Below are 23,580 nucleotides of genomic sequence, written 5' to 3' on the forward strand. Positions count from 1 at the left end.
TAAAAGACAATGTTTTTACAAGGCAAGCCCATAACTGTTACGAAGACCACCAGATTCCCTGTTTTTTTACTATAAGTGGGAATTATTTGGATTTTTCCTGGGCCCTTGACTTTTATGGGCATCACCAACCCAGACCACACTCCCTTTCGATGATGCAGATGCTCCCCTGTCTAGTTCCAGCTCCCCATTTGCAACAGTGAGCGGGCCACTGATATTGCTTCTCATTGCAGCTCTGGTGGGCCTAGGACAACCAAGTCAAATGCTGTATCTTTGCTTTTGTATTTATGCTTTTTTTATGTCAACGTGATGTTTGTTGCTATTGGGGTTGCTGTTTGTTGCTTTTGGTTATCTCATTATCTTCTGTAGTGGATTTGTGTTGTTAAGATGTAAGGGAATGAGCCCTTTTGCAACATATTCTCTGGTAGGTCCCAAAAACACCAGTCCAGCACTGAGTGCTGGTGCCATAAATACAGGGAATACAGATGAAATCCCAAAGACTACAGGTATTGAACCTAGAGCCACAATAGTAATGGGGCTATGGCAGGATGGAGCTTTTCTCCCCAAATTATATTATTTATTATTGTGATATGTACGGTGCAATGCTCTGTTATTTACACACTAGTACAACCTTACCACTTGCTAGCAGAGGCCCAACAAAGTAACACTCCTAACAGAAAGAGAATGGTGGCAGTACTAAGGGTAAAGCTATTGGGGCTACTTTAGGCTCCTGAAACAGCCCCATATAGACTTGACAATCAATCTAGACTAAAACTGGCAGGCAATTAAAATCCAAGTCTATGAGGGGCTATTATGAAAGCTTTAACAAAACTCAAAGTAGTCTCCTTGTGACATTAAAGGAAAAGCTAAAATGAAGTAAGCTTTATCAGAAAGGTCAATATAAATACACCAGTAAACCCTCAAAGTAAAGCTGCTCTGAATCCTCTGTCAAAAGAATCACAGAATTTGTTTCCTTCTATTGTGTACACATGGGCTTCTGTATCAGACTTCCTGTTTTTATCTTAAACCTCTAGGGCTAGGGCTTGAGCATGCTCAGTTTGCTCCTCTCCCCATCCATCTTCCCCTCCCTGCTGTAATCTGATCTCAGAGCTATGAGCGATCAGGGAGAGACTCAGGCAGGAAGTGATGTCACAGCACGCTAATATGGCAGCTGATATCCTAAACAAACAGTAACAGTGTCTAGAACTGTTTACTCAGGCATAGAAACGCATTCTAAACAATATAAACGGTGTTCTAGCTTGCATTGCTGTTACTAATCTTTTGGCAATAAACTACATTGGTAGCTTTCCTTCTCCTTTAAAGGGATACTATAATGGGGAAACGTACTGTTTTCAAACATATCAATTAATAGTGCTCCCCAAAAGTAAAAGCAACCTTGTGTAATTGCAAAAAAAATTGGAAAGTAGCAATTACAAAATCATATGCCAGCAGACAAAATGTCCAGTGTGCCACAGCCCTAATGAACACTGCTAGTACATGTGGTTTCTAAAATGCAGTGAATTTTTTTAGCAATGCTTGTTTTTGGCTAGAGAACAATCTGTACTTGGTGTGTATCAACTGAATCCAATAGAAAGTAGCCAGGGCGGATTTACAAAGCGGGTGCCCCTAGGCCCATTATCATTCGTCTCCCGTCCCCTCCATTTTATTCGCTCAAATTTTCATCATCGAAACTATCGGGATTGGCGCACGGGAAATTAAAAAAAATCGGTTTTATCTCCTGCATATCCCCAGTGTTTCTGAACCAATATAGGTCCTCTCCACAATGGTCTCTCCACAAATCCAGGCCTGAAAGAAGCACAGGTGGAAGATCTGCATCACCTTTTATAGTTTATGGGGCAGATTTATCAAGGGTTGAAGTGAAAATTCGAATTTGAATTTCGAATTTTTAAGGTTTTTTTTTGAGGAATTCGACTACAGAATAGTTTAAATTCAATTCAAGTTTTTAAGAAAATTTGAATTTGATTTTCAAAATTTATCATGTACTGGCCCTTAAAGAATTGGAATTCGACTATTAGCCACCTATAAACCTGCCAAAATGCTGTTTTAGCCTATGGGGGACGTCATGGGATATATTTGGAGTTATTTGCAGCCTTCCTGAAAGTCTAGTTTTTTTCAGAGGAAAAACTTGAATCGAATTCGAGTTTGCGGGTCGATCCCATTCAAATGTTTTGATAAATTTAGCAGTGTGCAGCGTCTGCATCCGACAGTCGTGTCACGTCGGATCAATGCTGCGACTTCATCTGACATTTCCATATCTTACCTTATTTCCGTAGCATCCGACGTGACGCCTGCATTTTTGCGCAGCCCGTCAGATCTCGCCAAAATCGCCCGTGGAGTTCCTCCCTTATCGGTGCCAAAAGAAGGTCTTATTTACAAATGGAACCGGCACAACTTCTGAATTGCAAATTGCCCCACTTAAAGCTTATAAGCAGAGCACATGTATGAACATCTTTAACTTTGCACAAAAAACAAGTAGCTTCGTGCCTGTTTTTTGCACTTTGCACCTTGCCCCACTGTTGTAAAATAGCCTGAGTATCTGCTTCCATTAGCATTCCTTCAATAAGCTACTTTCTGGAAAGAAAAATGCATTTAATCTTGGTATTTAAAGAATTTGTTATATTAGCATTTTGTTACTACCGGCTACATGCATGGGCATGCTTTATATGTCTGTCAGATTTGTACAGCTTTAGACCCTGAAATATATATACCCAGCTCTGGAGAATACAGATCTCTTCATTTTGACTATAAGACACCTAAAGAGTAGCTGAACGGAATTCCATGAAACATTGTGGCAGCCTAGTTTTGGGAAAATTTATGAGAGAGATTATGGTGCTAAAAGGATTATGACATCATGCAATTCCCTGCAGGAGCAAGACAGGGAGCAGCTGAGTCACAGAATCTCCCCCCTACTTTGTATGTAGATTCCAAGCATTCTTGCACAGCTATAAAGGAAATCTCTCTTCAGCTCCCTCCAAAAGTTAAGGGTCTCTGGAGAGTTTTTAACTCTTTTCTAATTGTATTGATACAAATGTTCTGCACTGGCAGATAGCGGCTGATAAATACTATCATGCCCAACTGCTTTGTAGGTTTAGAAATAAAATAATTTGTTAGTTGGCATATTTACTAAAGGGTACATTTTTTACTCCTCTAAATCTGCCAACATACCTTTTTGCAAAACTTGATTTTGGCCCTCATGGTAAATTGGCAAAAAGGTGCAAATATGCACTGTTTTGTAATTTGCCAATATTGTGGCTAATTTTTGTTTTGGGAGAAAATTCACCATATTTTCACTGTCACCCTTTAAATAGGCACCATGATCTGAGATCTCTCTACAACCCATTCCTTCCCTGCAGGGTTTTGAGCCATTAAGAGATAGGAGAGGCTTATTTAGCAATGGTGGGAAGTGCATTAGCAGGAGGTAAATTCACTGATTCATTATCCTTATGCTTGCTTAAGGCTTTGTTATACTTTTATTTTTAATAAACTACTTTACTTCTTTAGTTTAATAAATCTGATTTGATCATTGAGGGAGTTATTTACTAAAACTCATATTTATCTCAACCAAACTCCAAACCACGATTTATCTTATCAATAAAATAACTCATAAGTCAGGTTGGGAAAAAATTTGATAAAATCAAATGAAAACTTGAATTGTACCAATTTTTCAGATTTGATACCAAGTCACTTGATTTTTTCAGGTTATCGCCCAAAAACCGTGAATTTTTCTGATTATCAGACGAAACCCAGTGCAGATCACAATATCTTCAAATTGTAAAAGGGACATCTGCCATTGATTTCTACATGATTTTGACAGGTTTGAGATGGTGGTTTCTTAGATTCTGACTTTTTGCATCTTCAGAGTATAACAAATCTAGAAAAAATTTAGTATTTGCCCAAAAATCTCAACTAGAAAAAAACAAAGTTTAATAAATAACCGCAATAATAGAGATGCAAGAAATGGTGGAGCCTTACCCAGATATGGCCTCTCCTCAGCGGTCGCAGCTATCGCGGGATCCCGAGGAAGTGCCTGGTTGTAGAGGCTCGCAACGCGTTGGTTTTGTAGCACACCGACTACAAGAATTTTACAACTATGTATGTCCAGAATAAAGCCGCAATGTTATTAAAAACAATTGCCTCAATAATAATAAATAGGTCCTGATTATGTGTATGAGAAGTAATCAGGCTGCATATAAGCAACAGTAAAGCATGATATATTTGAGTGCAAAATGCATTATTCATGGTCTAGCCAAACATATCTAAACAACTATGATGCCATATTGTACCCTGTACATATTGTATCCTGTACCCAGGCTTAGAAAAAAAGCACTTACTTTTTGCAGCAGGCATGCACACACATGGAAGAGGTCCTTTACTGCGTGCACTGGAGGTTACGGGGGGGGGGGGGGGCAGCGCCTTGTGATTAAAGATTTTTGCCATTTACAGAAGCATTAATTATTTCTATAATTGCTGCTAACAATACTAAATGGCTAAAGATTTTTTGATCATTCTGCCTCTCTGAAAGCCCTGGCCCATAGATTTCTCTTTTGACATAATGAATGGTATGAAAAAAAGTCACTAAAGTCATTTACATTTTTGCAGTTTTCACACTTTTTTCCAATTCTAATCAATTCAAAAATGTTTGCAAAACTCAAATGTTTGCTTATTTATTAAAATAATCTATATGTTTAAAAAAAACTGATTAAATTACAGAGCGAAAAATAAAACTTTTAGTGCATTAAATTTGCATTGAACTCCTTTTTTTAATGGGTCTTACAAGCTCTCAAAAATATTCAAAATATATGAAAAACAAAAACGCCCATTGACTTCTACATGAATTTGCAAGCTTTTAGGTGCTGATGCTTTACAATTGACTTTTTTTAGCTTAATAAATCTCAAATATTTGATTTTTGAAACCATAATTAGAATTCACGAGTTTTAGTGTAAAAAAGTTTAAATCATTGTAAAATTTTTAATTCAAATATTGATAATTCAGCCCCAATTTAAACATAGATATCAGTGCTTGTCCCAGCCATTTCTTACTGACGAGGGAAAACAAACAAATATGGTTTCTAGTTCCAGTTATAAAGTTGTTTTCAGAATACCTCCTCATTCCCTTCATCATATTTTCTGTCTCAGGTTGTTCTTTTATTCTGTTAGATTCTGTACACAAGGAAGCAGGCTATGTGCACTGTATGAAAGTGCTGACAGGTAAAATCATAATCTGGGTTACTTGGTTGAATGATATAATGTTGAAGGAATTCCTGCTTAATTCTTTGGAATGTCTTTTGAATTTATTCTTTCCTGCTCTCAGGCTTTATTGGCACCCAACTAGCAGTATTGTCTAAAGACAAATCAAATAATGTCACATCACAAAATATAACATTTTGTTTAATGAAATCTGCACACTCATCTGCCATTTGTATAATCTGGGTGCTCAAAACAGTACTGTCCAACTTCTGGGGTACAGAGGGCCAGAATTTTTCACTCTCTTTTTTAGGCCATACACACTTTAAGTCACACCAATGTTACCACAAGAACCTTGAAGACCATGTCCACATTAATGGTGGTAGCACACCAAAAAAACAAATGGTTAGTGCTCAATTATTAATAATATGTGAAATATGTTATATTAAAAAATACCCTTAAATCCATATGTCCCCTGTGTATAATACAGCAACCCCAGGAAATAATTAAACACCTTAGGGGCTCCTAACAACAATTTCTAAATGCAACAAAAAAAACAACCCCCAGAACAAACTCCTACCAGGCTCAAGTCCAACAGAGTATGGCACACACAGGGAGCATAGGGCAGGCAGAGTATGTCACACAAAGGGAGCATAGGGTAGGCAGAGTATGGCACACACAGGGAGCATAGGGCAGGCAGAGTATGGCACACACAGGGAGCATAGGGCAGGCAGGCTATGGCACATGCAGGGAGCATAGGGCAGGCAGAGTATGGCACACACAGGGAGCATAGGGCAGGCACAGTATTGCACACACAGGGAGCAGGCAGAGTATGGCACACACAGAGAGCATAGGGCAGGCAGAGTATGTCACACAGGGTACATAGGGCAGGTAGAGTATGGCACACACAGGGAGCATGGGGCAGGCAGAGTTTGGCACACACAGGGAGCATAGGGCAGGCAGAGTATGGCACACACAGGGAGCATAGGGCAGGCAGAGTATGGCACACACAGGGAGCATAGGGCAGGCAGAGTATGGCACACACAGGGAGCATAGGGCAGGCAGACCATGGCATACACAGACAGAGTAGGGCAGGCGATGAACATTTTATACTGTGCTACATACAGTTACTGAACAGGTGAACAATGTGGGCATTTTCAGTCTGGGTCTGAGGTATAAATAATACAGGGCTTTAGGGGTGTGGATAATATAGTTGTTACAGGTGAGAACAATACAGGAACTTACTGTCTGAATATGAGGTGTATATAATGCTGGGGGCTGTTAATCTAAGTACTGATACCTTTTAAAGTTTACACAAGGTAAGCAGTTACAGCAGGCAGACTTTCATGTGGGGGGGGGACACACAAGGGAGGTTTCCTGTGGCTGCCAGTTGGACAGCACTGCCTTAAAAAGTCTGGCCAGTCTGCAATTCAATCATGCATGTTAATAAACTTGAGGCAGGCAAGGAAAAAGAAGGAAAATCCTTTCTCAGGTTTCTTAAAAACCATTAAAAAGAAAAAAGTACAATGAGACAGGAGGCTAATCATTAAACAAGAGTGAAATTAAATCTACCAGGGAAGAATAATGATTTGCACAAGTAATAACAGGCCACATGAAAAGAAATCCAGCAGGAAGTGTGAGGTATTCTGCACATATAAGCCACAAACATGATTCTGTATATCAAATAAGGAAGCACTTATCACAGTACATGTAAAGAAAAATATGAAAATATTAAACTGATACAACAAAATAATACAGCTTTTTCAGGGCTGCATAGGAACATAAAAACAAATGCAGCATTGTGCGTATTAATAAGAGCTCCACTTTAAAGAGTCATTATATATTTTTTACATTTTAACAATTATTCTTCTTTATGCTATTTATTCAAACATATATTTTAAGCTATATGAATACATATTTTTAATAGCTTCTCCAATCTGCGGCATTTGCTTTCAAATGAAACTACAAGTTACAACGGCTCCATAGAACAGCAAAACCAGCCTTCTAAGCATAATGAACACTTTCTTTTTTTATTGACTTCACTAACTTGGAATAGAATAGACTTCTTAATGGACAAGGAAATATAGATTTCCTCTCACACTTTAAAGACAGGCCACGTTATTGACCGTAGAGTGTGTGAAGTACTATATAAATAAAGATAGTAATAATAATAACCTTAGATCCCAAAACGTGTATGCTAGCACCTACGTGAATAGCATTGTGTCAGTAAAATTGAAATTTGAAGTTTTGTACTTAATTGGAGAAATGCAAAAGTGTCAGACTTGCTGGTACAAGGTACATTTTCATTATTACAAAGAAAATGTAAATCATTTAAAACAATTAAAATTATTTGCTTAAATGGCAGATGGCTTTCCTGTACATTTGAACTTTCTGGATAAGGGATCCAATGCCTGTAATTAAAATGTCATTGCAGAGCACACAAAGGCAATGCACTAATATGGACATGGTGCGATGATGCATTTAACCCTGTACTATATTTGTGTTAGAATAGCTTCACTAATAGTGGAACTTGCCTCTGAATCACTTGGGGCAAGTTAGTAGTGCCTAATGATGGAACTGGCAAGCAGAAATCTGGGCCTATTACCACATCCAAGCTTCTGGTGATTCCAGGATTGCCTTGAGTCAGTATTTCATCAGACAATGTTGAATGGTTGCATTGCCACAGCTGCAAGTTATTAGCAGCTTTGCACTTGCGATTGTTTATGAGGTGTCTGGTTAGCAAAAGGGTCGGCTCCAGAATCTCCGTTGCTATGTAAAACATCTTGCAAGAGAGGACTTCAAAAGGGTGATTACTGGCACACTCACACCCATCCTAGGACTAAAGATAGAGACCGTCTATGCAAAGCATAACCAGGTCTAGTATAGTCATTCAGGAATTAGAATTTAGTTTTTTTTGGGATAAGAAGAAGTCTTTCTTTAGTTTGGATCACCATTCCTAAGGGCAAGGGCACACAGAGGGGGTTATTTATTATTATTTTTTATTACATTTTCCCGAAAATTACTTTTGCGGGAAAAGTTCAGATTTTCATGATTTTTCGTAATAAATTACAAAAGATTCATGATTTTTTTAAGCCTATTATAACACAAAAAAATCACTAATTTTTCGGATTTCAGGGAATTTCGGGTATTCGGAGCTTAGTAAATAAACCCCAGAGTGTTGGCTCTGCTGCTTTCAGCCTGTATTTTTCTAGACGCGAAGAGAAGTGGATCAGCTCTCTTCCACAGCTTCGTCTATCTGCACTGAAAAGTACAGCTTCTGCCTGAGTGCAAGTACTCGGACTGGAGGTTGGCCTGGAAATGCCTGCTCTGGCGTTTTTTTGGACCAATCTCCGATCCATGTACCTGTACATTTCAGTATACATAGAGATGTGGAAGGGAGTGAATCTGCTTCTCTACGCCTACAGAAAAAAGCTCACGGATACTTTATCCATTTTTAAAGGAGACATATAGCATAAGTAAAAAATTATCAAACATTTTTGTAGGCAATAATGAATAATATATGGTGCTGGTTTTACTTTGGGCTTAATAGTATCAATAACTCTAATACAATTATCAATTATTATCAATTACTCTAAATCACACAATATGTCTCCTTGAAAGCAACACATGGGTAGCATAATTTAGAATTACTGCTGCATTTGGGGTAGCAATAAAAATGTAACAGCAACTCCTACCACTTGGGCCATATTAGATTTTCTAGTGGTTCTTACAACTGTATCTTGTTTTTCAGTTTGAGAAACTCTGTACAAAGGAAAACTGTGCACACGTGTTATCTTACATTTGTGTTTGCATCTCATCAGTACATCTGTATGTGTACACTATCTAGTGGGCTTCGTGCATATTTTACAGTTTGTATTAAAAAACTTAAACTTTCAGAATGCACTATGGGGTCCATAATATTCATGAAGTCAAAAAGGTTACCAAAAATGAACGGCAAGTGTAGCGGGGAGGTCCCCTGCACGTTTATTTCGTCATGTGATACAAACATACATAATATGACGAAATAAACGTGCAGGGGACCTCCCCGCTACACTTGCCGTTCGTGTTTGGTAAACTTTTTGACTTCGTTATTATTGGGAGAGGCCCTTGTCCATAATATAGTGAATAAAGTACCCCCTCTTGTAAAATATAAGGATATTATAAGTTACCGAGGAGTTTCATGACCATATAAAAACACGATGCCGAAGGCCGAGTGTTTTTATATAGGTCATGGAACTCCGAGGTAACTTATAATATCCTCATATTTTGCAACTGGGGGTACTTTATTTATTATAATACACAAGTTTCAGTGAGTCATGTGACAGAAATGACATCAGAACTCACCGTTTATAACTGATGACATCAGAACTCAACGTTTATAAGGATATAATTTACAGGCTATTCATGGCTTTTGTGTATTATATTCATATCAGGTATATGCCTGTAGCAGACCAAAACTCAAAAAATCATGTATATATTAATTAATTAATTGTATGACATACGCTTTGTTCATTTAGCATTGTGCCTTACTGAGCAAAACTTAATGTAATTATTTGTGAAGTACATTTATGTATTCTGAAACTTTATACATAATCTACGGTATGTACAATATGTGTGTGGAAAGTATGTGTATATCTGTGTGGATCACTGTGAATGCACACTTAGGTAAGGTGTCCATGGATGGTCCTAAGAGGGGTAAGTTTGTGGTGTCTTCTTTCTGATTTTTTACAGACACAAACATTTTTACCTTTGCAGTCCAAATTATTGGTACCTTTGCACTTTTTTCAACTGCAAAATAGCGCCCTTAGTGATATTTACATTGGACATAGTTGCACCTCGCAGCAAAAGATTAATTTATATTAGTGTAATTTGTTAGTTATATGAAAAAAGTGCAAAGCTGGCAATAATTTTGGCTAGGATTGCAAAAGCCTATGGAGCAAATCATCCAGCTCAATCTTTTTGCACTCTGCCGTGTGGTTAATGCTGTGCTGTGAGGTGCACTGTATATATGCCTGAGTCAGTCTGTCTGTATGCAAGATGTGCATTTATGCATTCCAGTCTGTGTATATGGGCACAGGGAAGAAGGGTGAATGCGAAGGTTTGTATATTGTGCCAGTCTTTTTGTTTGGATCCTGGAGGCAGATCATGTGATGTGCATATACCTGATGTCCGCAGGATCAGTATGAATAATCAGTGTGTATACTCATTAGGATAACATGTGAATGTGTGTGAGTGGCAGCATGCTGTGGTGAGGGGTTTAGTATCTGTTGTGCGCAGTGGCATAACTAGATGTTGATGGGCCCGACAGCAAACTAAGTTTAGGCCCCCCAACATATCCAGAGGTTGTTCTGTTTTACCAATATATGTTGAAATTGCTCATTTATTAGGGCCTCATGGGGCCCCCTATACTTCCTGGGCCCCCCTGCAGCCGCAGGGTCTGCTTCCTCTGTAGTTACGCCTCTGGTTGCGCATGTATCTGTGCCAGCATGTCTGTTTGCACCCAGGGGTGAGGTGTACATGTCTATGCAATAGCCAGTATTATTGCTGCTGGGGTGATGTGTGCAGTATCTGTGCCAGGCTGGCTGCTTGTACCCAAGAATACTTTCCAATATGTTTCAGTATTCTGCCTTAAGAGCATTGGCATCAGGGACAAAGTGGCAACCAAATGCTTAGGAATCTAATCTGAAAGTCCAACTATTGATTGAAAACTGGGGTGCGAATGTATTGATATTGTGCCAGCAGCATGTGCCCCATGTAGTAATGTCTAGCTGCCCCACGGCTGCCAGGTGCCTACTAAATGGTACAGACAAGACTTTGTGGCGTCCGCCTGTTTGTGAGTGCGACGAGATGGCAGTCAGTGTGACATATATATGTGCGTGCGTCTATACACATATTATTTATTGCTGTGTCCTTAGGCAATACAATATCTCCAACAGGCGTTCAGTGATAAGATATGTGCCAGTCTATACGCACAGTAAAGGGGCTGGTTCTGTCTGGCTGCCTGTGCCCGGCCCCTTTCGCGCCTGCGCACTCCCCGCATTCCAGCATGGCGCTGCAGTCCGGCAGTGGAGGAGCTGCGCACTGAGATTGCAGCGGCCCCGGGGACAGCATTGAGCAGTAAGCGGACCAAACTCGGCACCGTTCCCCCCATCGCCTCTTCCCATTATCCTCTTTCCCTCGAACTAGGTAAGTTCAATTTCACTGTGTCTGGGGAACTTGCGGAGCAGCAGCAGCACTCGCTTCTACCCGCGGCCCTCCTATGTATCGCTCTTGTAGTATAGTCCCTGGGGACGCATCATCTGCCTCCTCAGCTGTGTATCCTGGGGCCTGGCTGGCATGCTGGCTGATACTCTGTGGGACGGGCATGTGACGGCGGGGAATGCTGGGGAAATCAGCTCTCCAGCACTTTATTATCAGCCTCCGCTTGGTTTAACCCTTTTCTCCCTGCTGCTTTTCATAGGGCTCGGGACTGCTGCTGGATTTAGCCTCGGGCTACAGCCCGTTATTTGCGTGCGTTGTCTTTAGGCTATTGTCCCATTTGCCCCTGTAGTAGATTGGGATTGCAGCCCCCATACCTCTGCCTTGTGGAAATGCCACGTAAGCTTTAGTGACTGCAGATGGAGAGAGGCGCCCTCCCTGCTCGCTTCTCCCCTCCCTTTCCCCCTCTCTCCTTGCCTCCACTTCTTTCATTCTCTCCTTTCAGCATTCTCTCGCGTTTCATCCTCTCCAACTCTTTTCGCCCTGCTTCTTCTTTCCCTATTGATCTTCTTCAGGCGCTGCAATTTACACCCCCCTCCCCGACTAAGTCACAACAAAGGGCTATTGACTTTTTGGGTGACGTCACCCTTCTGGCCAGTTACTTGTTGCTAGAATGTCACAGGGAATGGGGGGTGGAGGGAATTCATACTATAGGAGGATTATTGCTTTCCAGGGACTAAATCAGACCCATGGTCTCAAATAGACTACTGCATTCTATGGACTCCATTGGAGATGATTCATTTCTGCTGTGATTCAGGTTGCCACCTTTTCTACAAAAAAATACCCATCTTCCTATATATTTATCTCTTTTCCCTATTAATAACATTGGAATCAGCCATCATTTTTACCTGCCAGGCCAGTAAATACCGGCCAGGTGGCAACCCTAGCTGTGGTTTAACAATATGTCTGTATTCAGATATTTCAGTGCAGCATATTGAGTGGTGAGGGTCCCTAGTATTTCACCTAGTTTGTTTCATCGGGCAGAAAATACACACAATATTCCACAAATTACAAGGAAAGAACATAGATACCGCTACATTCTTGAACATTTTCATCCATTTTTAAGGAAATTTGAACCTGGGAAATAAATCCGGTTTGCCCAGTGAATTGTACTGCTAAGCAACTTTGCATTATACCTTTATTACAAAGTTTCAGTAATTATATAGAAGATAAATCAACATAAATATAACATCTGCTGGTAAATATAAACAGCTGCTGAGGCAGTATCAGGCCTGTCCATTTCTATTCAATGCCCTGGCAAGTTCCCAGTGTAACAGTAGCCAGCTGATTTGAAGAATCATGCAAGGCTGACTTTTTCTGCATTGTTTCGAGACTGAACCTGCAGAGCAGAAAGGGACAGAAACATACTGCTTTCAATTATATGTGCAAATAACCTTAACACCACTGAACATTTCTTTTAAACAAATATGTAATAGAAAAGTGTTTGGTATTCTATTTGGCAGCATTTATATTTTTAAGTTTAGATGCCTTTTTACGCCGTTTTTATCTCTCAACTTATATATCCGAAGAAGGCCTGAAGCCACACTAGGCTATAAGAATCACATAGGTTTGTTTTCACAATGCCATAAGATCTGTTGCTACACAAGAATGGAGTAGTGTGCAAAATGCAATATCAGATGCAATATTTCAAGACATTAGGGAGAGTTGCATCCAATGGGATTGGGAATGATGCCTCAGTTGACTATTCACGGCGACATTTTAATGAATTCAGTTCAGTTGCACTGGAAATTTTCATAATTGTGATTGCATCATCTTTGGCAATTGGCTTCAAAATGTTGTCTGCCCGTGATTCTTTAGACACATGTATGATGCAACTATTGACCTTCAAGGAGTTAGTAGCTTTCAGGATTCCCCAACATCAGTAGGCACACTGTACCTTTAACGAATTGTGTCAATTTGTGCAACGTTTGCTTCCGTTTTTGCACAGCACAACTGTGGTTATGGTTATAGATGACCACTATGATGATAAATTGTTGCTTTGGTACAGTTAGAGACACTACCTGAACCAAAGCACATTTGTTGTGTTGAAAAGATATCCCATAAGTAATTGGATCCATTTAAACAGAAACTTTATTTCTTTCTTAATAAACTGTATCTGATTTATTGTCTCAATTTTTTTAAAGATGGTTACTGGATTGGACCCTGCTTTTGTGTCAGATGGCTGAGCAAGGCCTTAATATATCTTTTATATGTATTAATAGAATGGGTGTCTGTGTATATGGCTTTGATTTCCCAAAACTCAGTATATTTTGTGTTTCTAGTATTCTGCTAAAAAATTGCCTAAACAAAGGAAGCTAGATTCAGTTATTGATTGCATGTGTTTGATCAACATAATGGAAATAAATACAATATATACAGTCTAAATCATAATAATGTTTGTTTTTCTTACGCAAAAATAATATTCTGTATTATGCATTTAGTGCAACACTGTAGCAAGAAATGTTAAAAAAGAAAGTATGAGAGAAAAAGTAAAGCACTCTTTCGTTCGATATTAATTACACATTTTTAATAGTTTTAATATCTGTTAATTAATTCTGAACGCAGTATCTGTCCTATGCTCTGGTAGTTCTAACTGTTGAAACAGTGTAGCAGAAGTATACAAAACTTACTGCTGCATTCTTTCAAGAGACATAATCAGCTAATGGAAATTGAACCTACCCCATGTCCATGCAAGGTGGATAAAAAAATTACCAGTACACTACAAATGGATTTCTGGTTAATTTTGCAGTGATAATTATCTAATTAGCAGGAACCAGCAGTAGCCCTGTTTGCCCAGTTTAGCTTGAGAAATAACAAAAATCATAGATTTTCATTGGTTAAAACAATAGGCAGAACACCATGTTGAACAAGGAGGAATCCTTTCAATGTGAACTTCTCGTGTGCATAATGTATTTGGTAGCTAGCTCTATAGTTAAAAAATGCAGAAGGCTTAATGGCGTTGCCATTGTTGATGTTATTCCCACTGAGGATGCCACGTTTTCTACAAAGTGATTTAGCCCCTAGTTCTCTACAAATGCAGTGCACTTGGGTTGAATTTCATTGTAAGTTATTGTAATAAACATCTTGCAGAACTGCAAATATAAATTTTTAAACAAATTGTATAGTTTTTAATAATTAAATTGATCCCACTTGCATGCTGGCCTCTGTAACATACTAATTCAAATGGAATGTTTAGCGGTACATTCTATATTGTTGTAACAAGTTTACTACCCTCCTTCTGGTGCACTTGGCAGAGGCTGTAGTCAGGCTATACCTTGGCAATAGTATTGAATAATGAATGTCTAGAAGTGTTTCCTGGCAGGCATTTTGCCTGGCTATAAATAGGTCTTTCAAAAATGAGTAAGGCAACACTCTGCTGGGTTAGTTTTATGTTTTCTCTCCTATAGATTCTTTCTTTCCTATAGAAAACAGAAACTTACTTGTTCTGTCTAGGGCCTCCTGTTATTTTACATCTGAATTACCAGTGCTTATCTACTTGTATTTTAATCTTTTTAAGAAGGGCTTATAACAAGAAGGAATTTAGTGTGTTTATAAATAACATTATATCTTCTCCAGGGTTGGTTAAACCAAAACAGCCTGTTTTTTACCCTTGATACTTTTAGGGGAGTAATATTGAATGCCTATGCATTATCAGACAGTATATATTGTGGTAGCTAGTGCCACACATGATCAACCCCATGCCTGAGTTTATTTGCAGGTTAAGAGTCGCTCACGTGTGGCATTAGCCTAATGCCACCAATTCAGTCTGTGGGGCTCATTTATCAACACTGGGCAAATTTGCTCATGGGCAGTTAGTTACCTATAGCAACCAAATAGAGGTTGGCTTTTTAAAGCCAGCTGCAAGTAGAACAATGAATGCAGCAATTTGATTGCTTGGCATGAGTTACGGTCCATGGGCAAAATTGCTCAGTGTTGATAAATGACCCCCTGTGTCCCTTGTTAATTTAATGTTATTTATTTTTAAAACTATTGAAGTGCTTCAAAACTTGCTGGATGTACTTTGAATTAAGTTTGCAATTTTTTAAAAAAATATTTCTTATTTGTGTTTTTTGTATTTACCTTTTTGTTTTGCAGCTTTCCCGTTTACAATTTCAGCAGCTGTCTGGTTGCTAGCATCCAAATTACCCTACGAAATAGGTGGTGGTTTGAATGAGACTGGAAAGTAAATAGGAGAGGGTCTATATATACCAAAAACTATAGGAAACGAAGACCAATTGTTAAGAGCTGGGCATTCTATAACATACTAAAAGTTAAATTAGAGGTGAACTTCCCCTTTAAAAGTGGAAACAGACAAAGATGTCTGTTTACCCATTCCCCTTGAGACTTTTTTTATCGCAGTTAGTATCTTTCCCATTGTGATTAAATATTGCAACATATGTTCCTATTTGATGCCAGCTTTATTGGGATCTTCCCTTTTCTGAGGACATGGTACATTATAGAAACAAAAAAATGTGGAAATGTGCATATATATGGATGCCAGGTAATTTTTTTTTAAGCAGGTGTAAACAGCGTAGTGGGTTTTAATGAATGGTTAGTTGTTGCATGAAATTTACGAGCAGCTGGATTTCGTATTAAACAATTTTTAGCCATTATTCATTTGTTCAGTTGTTTTGTAATACATTTGCGTTCACACAAGGAAATTGATTTGAGCATGTTTAGCCTTTCACAGGAGAAAATGTGATTACCATGGAAACATTTACTGAGAAGTTACTTAAGAAACATCTGTCACCAAAATGTTGCCCATCAGTCTTTTTAGTCTCAAATCTTTTGGCTACTTTGTGGCATTTGATGACAGTCTGTGGTTCTGTTGTGTCTAGACACTGTTACTGTAAATGTGAAGAGCTTGAAACAACATATATACATACAATCAGACTGAAGGGTCTGTTTGAAAACATTAATCTTCTAGATTTGTATTAATTGAATACATTGAACTGTTTTCTCTTAAAAATTCCAATATGTCTGGTTTGGAGTAGGAGTAAGTAAGTTAGTTATTCGTATGCGGATACAAAGTTTCTAGCTTTTTAAATTTATTATTTTGGTAAGTTAGGATTTACTGCTGCTGAAGATATGTACATGTGAATTTTTTATTTATTATTTGTTCTTGAACTGTTACATTTTTTGTCCTGGCTGTATCTGTGTTTTAACACCCTGTGTCAAGGACAGATAGTCTTAAACAGCAGGGAGTATTTGTGCACTTTCTTCCTGCCTAACACATACTCCTTTCTTGAATGTCCATATTTGTAGAAGTTTTTCAATGTACCTATTGTGCTAAAAGCACATTTGCTATTTGTAGAAATACAGTTTATTTGTATGTTTGAATTACCAGTCAGTTTGCGAGCAACCTTATGGTCCATATTTTGTTTTCTTTAAAAACATACCAACATTTTGTCCCAAAGGCCATGTCAATTATAGAAGCAGTTTCAAACATACCCTTCTTTAAATTACTTTCTCTTTCGAGCCATATAATCATCAACTAGAAATCACAATGTAAATAAAACTGACGTGGACTAATGACAGGACTGTTATCTCTCCGCACCATTTTGTGCAGTTTTGCTATACACTGTACATATAATATTTTGTTTGAATAAGATGTGTGCTTGTTTTTTTTTTTTTTATCACATGTACACTTGATTTTTTTTTTCTGTATTGGTTACATAGTTTTTTGGTTTCCGAAATATAGGTTTGTAATTTTAAGCAGTTAACTTATACCAGGGGGCACTTGCTTTAACACATACATTTTATAAAATCTAAATGTGGGTGCGGTAAAAAAGATATCACCTTTCATACTCCTGTATCCTTTCATGGGGAGGGATGTCATGGCAAATTCTATGAACTGCCAGTCACATGCCCCTTACCCAGGATATAAAGGCACCAGAGCAAAAGTGTTTTTATTTCCTGGCATTTCACGCTGTGGCTTGGTTAAAGGATCACCAATATGCTCTGGTACATAAAATCATGTAGTTAAATATTTCTAGATAAATTGCACATAATGTGTCGTCTTTGTTTCATTCTGAATAAAATCACTTCTTTGTTGTTTAAGTGGAAGGGCCAATGCAGAACTAAAACTTTGCCCTGTGACATGTTGGATACTATTATACAAAGTTAATTGCAGATAAACAGGTTTCTGTTTTAAAATTATAGTGTGAAGTTACATTTTAGCTGAACTAAATTAGATCCAATGTGCCATGTAATTGAATAATTATCTGGCTTACACATTATTGTGTATTTAAAGCATTATTATGGGTATCTAGTGTTTTTCTCATGCTCAAGAAATAGGCAGGACTGTGAAGAGATTTTAATGAAAAGAAGCATTTTGACCTTGGGGGGTGGTCTCTTTGTGCAGTAGTGAATTCTTTATTCTTAACATTGTTGTGCCATTTACACAATGATAAGCAACATGTGTTTCAAAAATGGTTAAAATATATCATTGTAGTTTTGTGAGTGCTCCGAATGTAAAGCGATAAATTCTTTAGTTGAAATGTAGTCTGTGAATGGCATGTAATAAAACTGCAAAAATGGATGTTTGTTGGAATATGTTAGCAAGGTAGTGTAATTTCTGTGAAGGAAGCGACTGAGTGTCATTTGTTTGTTAAAGGCAATAGCCTACAGTATTTTGTCATATGCTAATCCCTGCCTGTATATGTTTGGTCATAGATATTAACTGCATATATGTTTACATTGCTTTAAGACATGCACATGTATATGTAGTTTGACCACTGTGTTTGCAGACAATTTTAATTCAGATACAGCCATGTGTCAAAAGCAACAAATATGCATAGATCTCAGTTGAGACTTGATGTGTCTACAATCAAGTCACTGTTTTGTTTAAATGCAAACTGCTGCCCTGTAAATGTATGCATGAACTGTCACATCCTATTCTCAGAATCAACAGTCCTTAAATCACCCTTGGGAAGTCCAACCTAAAGGCTAATTGGAGTTGACCTTGGGAAAATACCTATTTGCTGTCTTAGATACTTTTGGAAGCCCAGCCTTGAGGCCAGTTACAGTAAGTGGGGTTCAACCTTTATTTGCTGGCATGGGTATCCTTAGAACTAAAGTATGCCATGAATAAGCCAATTAAAAGTTTCGAACTTGGTCCCTCCAGACCTCAGCAGCTTATTGGCCCATGTATGGGTCCCTCAGGTGTACCTGCCTAACTGATATCTTGCCAGAAATAGGGCAGATGGTGAGTTGGTTATGAAATTCTGTCTGTCAGTATTGTTGATAATATCTTGGAGCAGAGATCTAACTTGACAACTTTGCAGTGGTTCTGAAAATGTATGTAACTTGTAGAGGGATGAGGGTAGTCCTGGATAAATTTTGGACCTCAGATGGTTAATGTACTATATTTTTGGTCCGTGCGCTTGCTGTAATGCACATCTATTACACATTAAAACAGATACTATATCTTAATTTTGCTACATAGTATAGATAGTCTTTCATTAACATTTGTGGCTTATACAGTATTATCCATAATAAAGGACACATCAGAAGGAAATGCCTATTTGGGGGATTGCTGGTATTAATAATATTGTGTTTCTATTGTAGCAAGCAGCCCAAAAAGATAAAGAGACTGTGTAGATTTGCCAAGGTCATAACACTTGGTTTTAGTTTATCTTTCAAGAAAGTCAAAGCTTGACTGTAATATTTTGGATTCTTGATGAAAAAAGGAACCTTGAACTTTTTCCTTGTAAATGCTGGGCTAAAGAGACTTCACAGATAATTCTTGTCTTACTAAAAAACATATATAGATTCATGTTAAAAAGTAAACTATTTTCAGAATCAAATACTTCTTTGATATTAGCTGTTAATTAATCACTTATCAATATACTGCTACAAAAGTGCTACTTGGATAAAAGTTGGGTTTTCTCTATGTCTTCCTATGTAACCTAAGCCCCCCAGACCACATTGTGCCCTCAATCAATATGTGGAGCCAAGGGACAGAACTCTCCTGTAGTGTATTCCCTATAAATGTGAACCCTGTGTCTGCTGCATGCAGACATAGTAATATGCAATGGGTGACACATTCTGGCGAAAACACCTGTTTGAACAGGTGTTTAAAAATGTGATAAGTTAACCTATGCAAATTAAATCAAAGGTTGCGTCATTAAGTTTAGCAGTTTTAGCTCCTAAACAAAAACTTTTCCAGGAAAACCATTTGGTAAAATAACATTTTTAAGTAACATTGTCTTCTTTTCTAGGAAGGGAATTTTATTCTTAACCACAGTTTTTCACGAGGAGATGATTAAGCTACCTCTCTTCCGTTGCTTTAAATTCTAATTAGTACAAGGGGATTAGTAAGTATATAAGAATTGTATTTAGCACTGCAAGAATTCTCTGGGACAGAAACAGGAGTACAGTTAATATAAGTTAAACTGATTTTAATCATTAAATACACAAGTGCTAGAAATTTGCTTGCTTGTTTCAGCCCATGTATGGAAACCTTTCCTTATGTCCATCATTTATTTATATAATGCCAGCAAGTTATACAGCGTTTTACATTAATGTATAATTAACATGGGATTTACGATAATTTAACAAACCAGGGTTACAGAGTAAAGCTAGGATCAGAGGGCTTGCAATCCAAAGGGCTAGTGCCAAACATGTGGCTTTTTCCCGGCTTACATCTGGGTCAGACACATGAAGTTAATTTTGGCACAAAAATGCAAGAGTATACATTTTTGCTCCTCTCCATGTGTATGTGCCCAGGCTGAAGCAGTGCCTGTCAGTGCAGACAGAGGAACAAGCGGAAGCAATCCACGTGTGGCTATAGCCTAAGGCTGGCCTCTGCAAAGCGATCATTTGGAGTTACAACCAGTGGCTGCACAGACGTATTGGTTGGGTTTTGTACACAGATGTAAATGAATGGCTGAACAGTGCAATGATTGGCCACAAAGCACCATCGTAAAGCACTAAAACACTATAAAAGGAAATCCGTATTTTGTGTGGCGTAGTGTTTAAAGCTTACTTCCTACTTCAGTTGTTGCTAACTCATTAGGATGTCATCATATATCCCAATGTGACTTTTCTGTTTATTTAACCTAAGGGCTAGTCCACACGGGGAGATAGCAACGCGTTTGCGGTCGCCGCGACCGGCGCAGGCGACAGTTTTGTATGGGCGCCTATGTAAAAACGCCTGTGCTAACCACACGAGGCGATGCGCTTTTCAACAGTCGCCTGAAAAAGCCTGGCGAGGCATTTTCAGGCGACTGTTGAAAAGCGCATCGCCTCGTGTGGTTAGCACAGGCGTTTTTACATAGGCGCCCATACAAAACTGTCGCCTGCGCCGGTCGCGGCGACTGTCGCGGCGCTTTGTCGCCGCGCCCGCAAACGCGTCGCTATCTCCCCGTGTGGAATAGCCCTTAATAAGTGTTTGATCTTTCTCTTCCTTTGGACTGCAAAGCCTTTCTTGTCAATGCAATCTCTTCTTCTCAGATACTGATGATAGTAGAATGACAACAGCATTGCAGTAAAATAAAAGTAGAACCCTGTTTTTACGTTTCCCAGGGGACGGTGTCAGAACCGCATCAATTCCAAGAATAACTTAAAATACAGGGGCGTAAAATCAGGATTCTACTATAAATTCGTCCCCACCAACTAAGAACTTTTGCCATCGACATGATGTTAAAAGTTTCCTACAGCAGCAAAAGCCTTACATACAAAATGTTAATACCTCCTGTATAGGTGCCATTATACAGGCCGATCGCTATATGGAAGCCAACTAAATTGGCCCATGGGCAGAACATACTAATGTCATGCTCAAGTTCATACACTGTATGGCTGCCTTTATATTGTGTATAAGTCTATAGTCTATAGTGTATTGTGTATCTTAAAAATATTTTCTTAATTTTTTTGCACCAAACACATGCTTATTCACTTATTTTGTGCCATAACATCTGTTCATTATAATTGTCTGCCAGGTGCAATAAATATGTTCTGTTAGAGCCTATGAATGTCACTGTGGCTATTAATTAACCATGTCTGCTTTTTGTGCTGTATGAGTTTATGCCTTCTCATAGGCCAAACACAATGGAATGGTGAGTTAAAAGGCATGTGATGTCAGTAATACGCACAGCTGTATGTTTGTTAAAGGTGTTAAATATGTACATAGGCAGCTGCACAAACTGATCTCATTATATATAAAACATTACATTCTGCTGCTTTTAACCAAATGTAGCACATATTCAATCCAGTATATATCACATAAGCTTGTGACAGTATAAATCAACCCTAAGGGCTGGGACACACTGGGCGATTTGGGGAGATTTAGTCGCCTGGCGACTAATCGCAGCGACTTTTCTCCCCGAATGCCTCTGCTCACTCTGCGCCTGGATAAAATGAAAAGTCGTCGGCGCTAATCACACACGGCGATTCGTTTTCCGAAGTTGCCTCACGAGGAAACTGCGAGCGACTTCGGAAAACGAATCGCCGCGTGTGATTAGCGCAGGTGATTTTTCATTTTAGCCAGGCGCAGAGCGAGGGGAGGCATTCGGGGAAGATTGGTCGTGGAAAGTCGCGGCGATTAGTCGCCAGGCGACTAAATCTCCCCAAATCGCCCAGTGTGTCCCAGCCCTAAAGGGTCTTCGGCAGTTGCACAGAGTTGTTGTAATTACATTTATTTTATTTACCCTGCACTTAAAGGAACAGTAACCACAAATAAATAAATAAATGTTGCAAAATAATAATCGTTTATATAAACTATAGTAGTGTTTGTAAAGCAAACAGACACCATTTACCAGTGCAGGGCAACTGTACATAATATTTTAATTACTTTGATACTTTTAATTTTTTGGTGTTACTGTTTTATTAAAGGAGAAGGAAAGGCTTTGTGCACTTGGGGGTGCCAAATGTTACACCTTTAATGTCATAGAAATTCTTCTAACAGTAGAAAAATTAAAAGCGAGGCATAACTGATTCTAAACCAATTTTTCAGGCCCTAAAATAGAGAGATAAACAAACACCTGATTTATGGGGACTGCTTTTTCCCTCTCCAAGAGGCTCTGCTCTGAAAAAGTGATTCTCCTGCAATGTGAAGTTGGATGGGGGTTGGAAAAAACATAACTCTTGACATTCCAGGAATGTCCCCTAGGATATGAGCACAGCAAATCATTGTTTAGGCATCGCTATAGCTAAGTCTGCAGATGCCAGGCACTTCAGCTTAGCCTGAAACTGTGTTCTTTAGGCACTGTTACACATTCACTTGTGTACCTTACTTTGTAAACTTGCATTATTTCTAACAGGGTTTCCTCTGTTTATTTTGTAGTAATATTTGTTTAGTCATGCTATTACAGAGCCCTTAAAGGAGAACTAAAGCCTAACTAAAGAAGTAGGCTAGAAATGCTGTACATTATGTTTTGGGCTTCTGCATCAGCCCAAGGTAACCACAGCTCTTTATTGCATGAAGATTTGTACCCCCAAAGATGTCCCAGTAGCTCTCATCTTCATTTTCTGCTTATTCACTGCACATGCTCTGTGCTGCTGTCACTTACTGAGCTTAGAGACCGATTCAAAATATACAGTACTCACAGAATATAAATGTCACAATATAAGGCTGATTATAGATGATAGATATAATTACTACAGGGCAGCACAGAAACCAGTGCAACTAGCATCAGAATTTAATAATCTGCCCTGTAGCATCAGCTAATATTACAGACTAACCTCATTTGCTGCTTGATCATTTGTAACAACCCCTAAGCTTAGCTTCTCAACAGCTGCTCAGAGGCCACTGAGTATGTGCGTGTTGCAGGCGCTTTCCAATATGCTGATCCCCGGTGACAAGTTTGAAGTCCTGGATCATTGCTGCTATTAAGAATATGGAACTTTAGACTGGTGCAATAAGTTCAGTATATAAAATACAGCATTTTTAGCCATATTAATTTTTAGGGTTTAGCTCTCCTTTAACGGAATAGTTCAGTGCAAAAATAAAAACTGGATAAATAGGCTGTGCAAAATAAAAAATGTTTCTAATATAGTGAGGCAAAAATGTAATCTATAAAGGCAGGAGTGACTGGGTGTCTAATATAATAGCCAGAACACTACTTCCTGTTTTTCAGCTCTCTAACTCTGAGTTAGTCAGCGACATAACTGTTCACTGAG

The 23,580-nt window shown here is 38.6% G+C and overlaps 1 protein-coding gene across 3 annotated transcripts in view; it reads left to right on the plus strand.

Moving 5' to 3' along the window:
* The first annotated feature begins 11,186 nt into the window (after positions 1 to 11,186).
* Positions 11,187 to 23,580, plus strand: part of fndc3c.L (fibronectin type III domain containing 3C L homeolog) — a 62,809-nt gene continuing 50,415 nt past the window's right edge. For 2 of the 3 annotated variants that reach the window (XM_018229009.2, XM_018229011.2), the window contains exon 1: positions 11,187 to 11,388. The gene's annotated coding sequence lies outside the window, so the exon portion shown is untranslated. 3 annotated transcript variants of the gene reach the window in all.

The sequence above is a fragment of the Xenopus laevis genome, chromosome 8L (assembly GCF_017654675.1).
Source record: "Xenopus laevis strain J_2021 chromosome 8L, Xenopus_laevis_v10.1, whole genome shotgun sequence".
NCBI lineage: Eukaryota > Metazoa > Chordata > Amphibia > Anura > Pipidae > Xenopus > Xenopus laevis.